Below are 9,756 nucleotides of genomic sequence, written 5' to 3' on the forward strand. Positions count from 1 at the left end.
AATATGTTTTTAAAAGTGATGAGGGGGATTCAGCTGGTTATTCCTCACAAGAGACAATTACATTGAGATCTTAACACTGTGCAGCATCTTTTTATGTTTTAAATGTTTTTAGTATCCCAGACGAGATATCCACCACAATTCTCACTTTAAAACTAAATTGTATTTGACACCATTGAGCGGAATTGTTGCATCCCCACTGCATACGTTTACATGCTGAATGTTTACTTTGAAATTGTCAAACACGTGTTGTGCTAAATGCAATATATTCAATATGGTTTTATAGCATTATACCAGGCTTTGTGAGGTTTTTCTTCATTGTTACTTACCAAATCCAAAAAGGATCTTTCTGATTTTTGGGGTTTTTGCTGTTGTTTAGTATTTGTACATTTCTACATTTTTACATATGTATATATTGTGTTTTTACGTCTTTCTGTGTCATAATGCCCCACAGATGAAAACTAGCCTTTTGGGTAATTCTAGCTTTTTTAAAACCATGTGTCTTGTCTTGTTTTATTATAATTTTTTTTAATTACATTGTCCCCTTTTAAATAAATAAATAAGTACTACACAAACATTTATCGAACTAAAACAAAATTGGGACCCAAAATTTGAGCTTTGGATTGATTTGTGGGGAAAGTGAGTCTTTGCATCTCTTATATCCATGAGAAATATTTACTGGATTACAAGGACATGTCTTGAATTGTGATCCAAACTTCCAGCTTTAATTTATGACTGAAAAAGCCACTGGGAATTTGCTATTTGTGAACTCAAACTCAATAAAGAAAATTGTTATTTCCACACTCTGTTTCAAAAAAAAAAAAAAAACGAAAGAAAACATTTTCACTGGCATAACTTTGGCTTTATTCGATTAAGATATGGATCAGGTGGAAAATTATTTCCAGCTTAACTTTTTTTTTTTTTAAGTATAGTTATTTGATATGTTGAGACTTTTTAAATACAAAAAAAAAACACCTTAATGTAGCACCTACTTCGACTTTTCTGTCTGCACCAATAATTAACCACAAACTTATTTTTATAGATGTATACCTCTTAAATGGTAAACTGCGTATACTTAACGTAACGCTTTCTACCTTCCTTCGAGGGCCCAAAGTGCTTCACAGTCACAGACCCATTCACACACACATTCATACACTGGTGGTGGCTCCGCTCCCGTACACTCTGGCACCAACCTCCCACCAGAGGCAATTCGGGGTTGGGAGTCTTGACCAATGACACTTCGACACATGGGCAGGCAAGGCAGGAATCGAACCCGATCAGGAGTCAACCGCCCTACAGCTGCCCCACGGCGCCACCTCTTAAAAAAAACATTTGCATTAAAAAATATATATTTATTAATATATATTCAGAGACATTAGATGTGAAAAGGCTAAAACATCACTCCAATGTTCGTCACAGTTCTCGGAGACTGTCGCAAGTGAAACCAGGACACCTTAGTGGGGATGTTCTGATCCGATCACGTGATCGGAAATCATGGCCAATCACAGCCAAACTAAGCTAAGCTAGCTAGGTACTAGATATTCACAAATTCTGACTTCCAGGATAAATATTTATTTTAAAACATTTCAAACTGATAGCAAGCATCTTTAATGGGTTGTCTTAACGCAAACAATGACCTGCAAATGCATTTAACAGAAAAAAAAGTCGGGTTTGTGTTTTTTTATTTTAATGAGAACAGCAACTCTTCTGCTGAAGACAGACAGATGGAAGTGAGACATCCTGCAGGAAAAGGTGATTTAACTCCTCAAAACCTGGTCCTTTATTTTGGACAGAACCCCAGTTAAGTAAAATCAACTACTGTGGTAATAAAAGCCAAAATGTGACGTCCATGCATGTGGATGCCAGGTTTTTAGAGGTAAAAATCAAAAATCTCCCAATCTCTGAAAGACAACCAAAACTAATAAATGTCTACATTGACATGAGCCATTCATGAAAACTGATCATCATTTATGCTAAAACAAAAATATAAAAGAAAATCATCCTTAATATGTAATGGAGATATTTATCACATTGGATCAAAAATGTTCAATAGTTCTGAAGATACTAAAGCTACAGTCACCAAACTTTCTCACATGACTAATTATCAACATAACACAACAGTTTTTACTTTATTATTCAAACTACTTCACAGAAGTGCTCTGTTTAAGTGTGAAATGATAAGAAGGTTAATAAAAGAAAAATAGAATGAAAGAAGTTTATTGAATTTTTTTTTTTTTTTTTTTAAAAAAGTATCAGATGGGGATTCGGATCAGGCCCAAAAAATCTCGATCGGGACATCCCTACACCTTAGTATAAACTAGATCTCATTTTATTACTGATTGTAATTTTGTGCATATATGTATGCGACCCCCAGGGCTCCTTTGAAAAAGAGATGTTTAATCTCAACAGGACTTCCCTGGTTAAATAAAGATAAATAAATAATAAATAAATCCCATAATGATGGGGAAGTGATCACTGTGCTGTATAAACCCTCCTTTATTATCTCATCTGTAATGGACTTATCCTAAAAACCCTCACGTCTATGTACCAAATATTCGCAATGCAAACTTCCTAACTGTGGGCTAACCTGTTTCTTTTTTTTATTAAGGAAAGAGCTCCAGTAATAAGCAACCTTTGTCCTAATATTGTTTGCTTAATTTTAACGTTAATGAATCTCACCAAGCGATGTAGTGACAGTAAGCAGAGCCCAGAGGAAAGGGAAGGATGTCCTGAGAGAGTAAATGAAAGAGTGTCATGCAGCATAACCTTGTTACATCTAAGTGACACTTTGCAGAGAACCTCCTGTCCGCTCTCTGTCCAGATGAGCTGCTTGCAAATTACTCTGCGACAAAAGTCGGATTTATGGGGTTTTTTTGCAACTGAATGTTTGTTTTCTCTTTCCTCCTTGTCTTAGTCAGTCTTTTTAGACATTTTTTAATCGAGTCCTATTTAGTTATAAGTGTCATGTCCCGTTTCTGCAGTATTTTCCTACAAGTGGACAACAGCACAAAATGCCTTTATACGTTTTGGCTCACCTCTGCCCCGCGCCTTAATGAACTATGGGCCACTTGAGGTCTATCGCTGTGTCCCACCTATAAATCCGCCACAGACTAAGTTGAGCAGCAATACAGGGCAGTGTCAGCGTCCGTAACCTTTTCCCAGACAGAGGAGTTGTCGGTGTGTGAGTGAAGAAAGCCCTGGCTGGCTGCAGATCCTTTCCCCTTCACGGCATTATAAATGTATGTGTGAGGAGGCCCTTAATGGCTGCTAATCCAATTTCTGCCACTGAAATCAAATCTCACTGGCGCCAGTAGTTTGCTCCTTCCCTCACAAATAATGGCCCTGCTTTGGCCTGTTTATGAAAAAGAAAAGCCACCAGAAATGCTGGTTTTACCTTCTTTAAGTCCACCGGGATCTTCAGCGGAATTGCTGGGATGTTTTTGTTGTTGTTGCCCTTCCCCGCCCATGTCTCCTGTGTGTCCTATAACAATTATTAATTGATCATCGGCGTCGAGTGGAGGGAAGAGGTAACAGGAGAGCAAGGGCGCACTTTCTGCAGCGCAGGATCCTATTTACCGTATGTCTTAATGCCTTCTCGAGGTCAAACATTGATTTTCCTCCGACCGCAAAGCAGCGCAGATAAGATTAAGACTTTGATTTCTGCTCTGCCACCAAAGCGTTACAGGATGACTTCACATGGCTCGACCCAGCGGAGGGATTGCACGCCAACGTTCAGTTGCCCTATTGCTGGCCTTCTTGAGCAGCAGATAAAAAAGGCAAAGAGTTCATAATGTCCAAGAATGTAAAAATGGGGTTAATTTCAGGGGAATACCAAGCTCACACATATTTCTGAATATGGTCCCCTTTTCCAAAACAAAGATATTAGTTTTGACACAGATGAGGAGAGCTTTGGCTTTGGCCTTCTTCCCCTTGGATATGGATTTGACTGATTATCTTTCAGTGCATCAGTTGGGCAAGTAGTCATATTGCCATTCCGCAAGCAGATATTATTCTGGAGTTTGAGCCTAATAATATGATACGCCGAACACTACTCAACTCCTTGTTGGATCTTGACCATGCAGTCGTCTACTCAAGAGCCTCAAACGGCATCGCAAGGACACGGAAGGAAAAAGGGAAGATGGAGAAGAGAGAGAAGAAAGCGGAGAAGTGGGCGACTGGCTTTGAGAGGTTACATAGGAACGTCCACCACAGTGCGTGCAGACGAGTTTAATATTTCTTTGTGCGCTGGTTTGGCAGCTGAAGAGATTGGATGAGACACTAAGTGTTTCTCAAGCTCATGTAGGTGATACTGAACCTCCCAATCTGTGAGGCAAAGAAACCACGTATCTCCAGCACACACAGACTCTCACACACACTCAAGAAGCATCCTGCCGCAGACTCGGAAATCCCAAACATTTCAACATGCTTTGGAGATTTTTGCTTATTTAACTGATTCATTTTTCATCTCCCAGTCTGACATCCAACCAGCTGCATCTAGGAAGGACAGCGAAATGCTGTAGATGTTGAGAATTGTTCCAGTCACAGTGAATCCAGGCAGAACAGAAAGAAAGCTACAGAGGATCTGTTACTAGCTGTGTTTACAAGGGTAAAATATCTTTAATTGAATCAAAGGTCAGATTAGAGTTGAACTGTGATAGGATGTGTCTGTTTATTTGACATGTCCAGAACTAGGGAATATGCCTCCGTAAAAGAAATAGAGGAGTTCTATTGGAAACAAACTTGGAGAGAGAAAATCCTCTGAGTGAGCTTTTATTTTTTGAAAGAAACTATTGCACAAAATTCTCTAAATACGTCCATCCAGTACTGAACTTTTTTCTTGACCTCACAGACCCAGAGAATGGGTTATGGTTAGAGAAAGGGTTACGGTTAGGGCTTGACCTAGGGTTATGGTTATGGTTAGGATTACAGTTAGGGTTATGGTAAGAGTTACGGTAAGGGTTAATACATGTCACCAACAACAACATTTGTTGACAACAGCTACTTAAGTTCATTTCATTTAAATATTTTAATTTTATCCTGTTGTATAGTAGCCTTAGACACACTCTTGCCTGCTCCCAGACACATAGCTCCAGAGTCTGGTTGCTTGCATGGAGAAGCCGGACCGCACTCCAGAGCCCACATCGTCTACGCATGACGTGGAAGCCAGCACATTAATGACCCAAAATCAGAATCAATTGTTTACATATACAACTATCGGATCAACAACCCGAATTACCCACCCATCGCAATCGAAATTAAATTTTGATCCGAATGAGTCTGATCTAGTCAAAGTATTCCGAATGGCGTGTTTACATGAGACATTTTTATTCTCATCAGGCTTGTAATCCGATTACTTGTGTCCATGTAAACGCAGCTACTGACTCATTTGATTCCTTCCCGTCAGTGCCAGTTCCAACGCAAATCTAAGTCTAAAAAAAAAAAAAAAAGATTTGATACCAGCCGAGGGTTCCAAGACGAAATTATCTTTACATGCTTGAGATTTATGAATTTGTTCTTGGTTTTCAAAGCAATTGAGGCAAATTAAACTGTTTCCTCTGTGAACCCTGGTAATCAGCTTAAGTGATTACATCAGTTGTAAATATGAGATGATGAAAGGTCTGCGTTCAGAGGCTCTGGTGCCCTGAGGAAAGGCTAAATGGGAGTTCATGGGGTGGATGTGAGCTTTGTCCCATGCAGGGGTAAGGGGCTTATGTGGGGCTTGGTTGCCCTCTAGCTGTCAACACTGAGACTAAGTATTAAAAAAAAAAAAAGCTTCAAATTTGCTGTTGAGTTCTTGAAGGGCCTTTTGGCAGTATGGTGGAGGTTCCTGATCTGAGGCTTCTTATTGTTATGGGGAATCAGAGTTGGAAGAAATCAGTCCCTGCTGATAATTCATTGGCTCATAAAAGTCAGGACTTGTCAGCATCTGCTAAATAAAGAAAACAAATCTCCCAGACTGGAAAAACATCTGCTTGTCTTCATTTCACAGGTAGAATAACGAGTCTACAGCAGGCATGAGCTCACTGGGAGGCTTTGGTTTCGACAGACCTATACAACTTTGAGTGTGCTGAGACCCGGTGTGGGCGGATGAATTTACCTCTACTTTGTCATGACAGCTGTCATCAACTTGCTGTAGCCATGAGCAAAACAAGGAACTGGAAAAAAAGCTCTGAAACAAAGCAGGCCTGAGAAGGTGACAGCCAAGAAACAAAAAGAGAAAACTGAGTTTATCTTACATCTTGATAAAACACAGTTTAGATTGACAAGCAAATATTATTTTTCAAAACTTAAACTACTCACAAAATAGTTTCTTGTGCATATTTCTCCTCAGTGGATCCTAATATTTCCACTTTGTCCTGTCAGATCGCTGTAACTAAACATATTGTTTTACTGTGGGTTTACTCTGCACCTATATTTGTTTCTATGTCCCTATGGCAACTATTGGATTTAAGATGCTCAGCCCACGTCAGAACAATTAGAAAAAACTACTTTTTAACTCTGCCAACTTTATTTATGTTTCAAGCAGTTGTAGTAAATGCAGGTCTTTTTTAGTTTAAACGCAGCCTTGCATTTAAGGAATGACTCAAACGGGTTTTCCCTCTTACAAAGGGGGAGTTTAATTCTGCCACATGCACTTTATTGCCATCAAATGTAATTGGAGGTGGACTGATTGCGCTAAAAGCTGCATTTACCAGGCCCACTATTCCACTATTTTGAAATAAAATTGCCTCTTTAAGTTGCAATTGGGAAAACTAACCTATAGTAATAGTGTCTGTGACTTTTTATATTCATTGATTGTTTTTAAGGCCTGGAAAACATTTTTTTTTGTTTTGTTTTGTTTAAAAATTGTTTACTTAGATCAGATTGGCAACTCAAAAAAGGGGGAAGTAGAACTTTCACCATGCTAAGATTGATTGCAGGAAATGGCTCTGAGATTGTTTGATGTTTTACTTCTAAGTGTGATCCACTGGGAGATCCAGAGGATTAGTAATGCAATCTCTTACCTTCTTATCCGTGTAAAATGAAAGAGTGAATACAGTTCTTAACAAAGAAAACATGGGGACCACACTGACTTTAGCACATATAAAAGGAATATTTGAGATAATGGCCTATATTTCACATGCTTCATTATTATTTTTTTTTATTTAAAAAAATCAATAAACAAGTACAGAAAACTATGGAGTCCCTAAAGGGACATCAGTAAAAAAAAATGTTTTTTTCAAAAGTTAAAAAAAAAAAATGTTTTTCTGTAAAAAAAAACATCAGGTTAATATCTGGTGCTCACCGGATAGTAACTAGGAAAACTTTTTTTTTCTGGAAAAAAACATATGGTTACTGGTGCTCAACAGAAAGTGTCTGGTGACCACCAGTTACTGTCTGGTGAGCACCAGATGTTATCTGGTGCGCACCTGTTACTGTCTGGTGAGCACCAGGTACTGTCTGGTGAGCACCAGGTACTGTCTGGTGAGCACTAGATATTATCTGGTGAGCACTAGATGTTATCTGGTGAGCACTAGATGTTATCTGGTGAGCACTAGATATTATCTGGTGAGCACTAGATATTATCTGGTGAGCACTAGATATTATCTGGTGAGCACTAGATGTTATCTGGTGAGCACTAGATGTTATCTGGTGAGCACTAGATGTTATCTGGTTAGCACCAGTTACTGTCTAGTGATCACCAGATATTATCTGGTTAGCACCAGTTACTGTTTGGTGAGCTCTACAAAATATCTGGTGCACACTTGCTACTATCTGGTGAGCACCAGTTACTATTTGGTGAGCATGAAAAACTATCTGATGTGCACCCGTTACCATCTGGTTAGCACCAGTTACTTTCTAGCGAGCACTAGATAGTAACCAGAAAAAAACAGCTTGTTTTTAAAAAAAAAAAAAAAATGTACGCCCATTTTTTGACTTCAATGACAATTTAGGGGTTTTAAAAAAAAGCAGAATAAAGCTGCAAGTTTTTATTCCAACTTTGTCTGCTTCCCATCTCTTTGAACTTTAACGTGGCTTATTTTGCTGAGGTCTAGATCAGCATTCAGATAGTGCCTCATCATCTGAGCCTTACTCCACTTTTCCCCCCATTAGGTTTTCTTTTCCCCTCAAATTCCCTCACACTCACCCCCGCCCCCCACGCCTGCACACACACACACATCTCGCATACACACCTCGTTATCTTATTTGTGGCCTTGGCAGCCAGATTGTTGCCTTGTGGTTCGGTAGCCGAAGTTTTCCCTGTCGCAGAGAGCGGGAGAGTGCACACAGCCTCCACCACACAGGCTTTCACGTAGCAGGAAGTCAGTTCCCAGCATGCTTTGCCCATCTCAGTAAAACCTTGGATGGATTAACCCCAGGCAGCAGGACCTCTTCAACTTGGAAAGGGAGTTACGCAACTTCCCGCACTTGTATCGCCTTTTCATGACTGTGATAGTAAAAGGTGTTGTGCTAAAGAGGCATTTATTTATAGTTTGGTCCTAAAAAAAACAACAAGAATTTGTTTTCCTACAAAAATTAGACTTCTGCAAAGTTGTCAATATCTGTAATATTTTATGTATAAGAAATTATATACTTCTGATTCTCAATAGTTAAAAAAATTAAGACTTGCATAAACAGTTCACTGATGGAGTTCAAGATATAAATGTGTTTTCTTGAGGAACAAATCAAAGAAACAGAATTTGCTGATGGGTCAGTCCCTTTAATTTGTCTTGCACAGAAAAACAAATTTTTCCTTTCGAAAATCCAAGTAAAGTTTCTAAAAGCTGTTTTTTCTGCGTTATGAAAATCAGTAAAAGCCTTGGGGTGTCCCTTTTAATAATTTTTATAATTAATAGCTGAAAGAACATTGAATTTGCAGTTTGATGTGAAGACCTATTCTGAAGTCTATATTGGTTAAAGACAATTGTCTATAACGACAGATTATCTTGAGGGCATTATGCTTGATCATTTAATCTATTAGGTAAAATTCTAAAAGGAACTTTAAAAGAAGTACTTATAAATACACGTTCCTAGTAGTTTGTTAAAGATGGGTGCCACTCTTTTCTATTTTATCCCCCACCCTTCAGTTTCTTCTTTTTTCATTGCTACAACTCTAACAGAACATATTAATAAAGTTTAAATAACCCTAGAACGCTATTTCTATAAAAAGTTACACCGTCACTTTTGCTGGGTAATTATTGCCTGATATAATATACCCAATACAAAGTATTTTTCATAAAAAATAGATCAACTTATCGCAACAAATTGATAAATTAGAGTAGTTTTTTTTTTTTTTTNNTTTCATAAAAAATAGATCAACTTATCGCAACACATGATAAATTAGAGTTGTTGTTTTTTTTAAACTGTGGTTAATGTAACAAAATGAAAAATAAAAACATGAAGATCCTAAAAACATGCTTGAAAATTACTGAAAAATTAAGTATTAGAGAACAAAAAAATCCTAAAACAAGAAATAATACTGGAGACTTGGCCTTTGGTCCTGGGACATGTGAGACTTTACCTAGGGACCTATGACACTAGTCATGAGGATTTTTGTTCATTCTCCCCTTATGTGAGTCTGTAATACAGTATTACAAGATGCTGCAGACATAAAACAGTCTGTTTCCTTTATTAGCAATATTTCATCCGAAGTAGCTCAATTTAATCTTATTGATATTTCTATTTGTTCTGTGTTTGGCTGTTCCAGGACCATAGTTATACATTTTGTTTCACCCTGTAGAGAAAAGACAATAATCTTTGAACTCCTTTAATGACATC

At 38.1% G+C, this 9,756-nt stretch overlaps 1 protein-coding gene across 1 annotated transcript in view; it reads left to right on the top strand.

The window, feature by feature from the left end:
- Positions 1-9,756, top strand: part of rspo2 (R-spondin 2) — an 80,129-nt gene that overhangs the window by 68,168 nt on the left and 2,205 nt on the right. The window lies entirely within an intron of this gene.

The sequence above is a fragment of the Oryzias melastigma genome, unplaced genomic scaffold, assembly GCF_002922805.2.
Source record: "Oryzias melastigma strain HK-1 unplaced genomic scaffold, ASM292280v2 sc00205, whole genome shotgun sequence".
Classification (NCBI taxonomy): domain Eukaryota; kingdom Metazoa; phylum Chordata; class Actinopteri; order Beloniformes; family Adrianichthyidae; genus Oryzias; species Oryzias melastigma.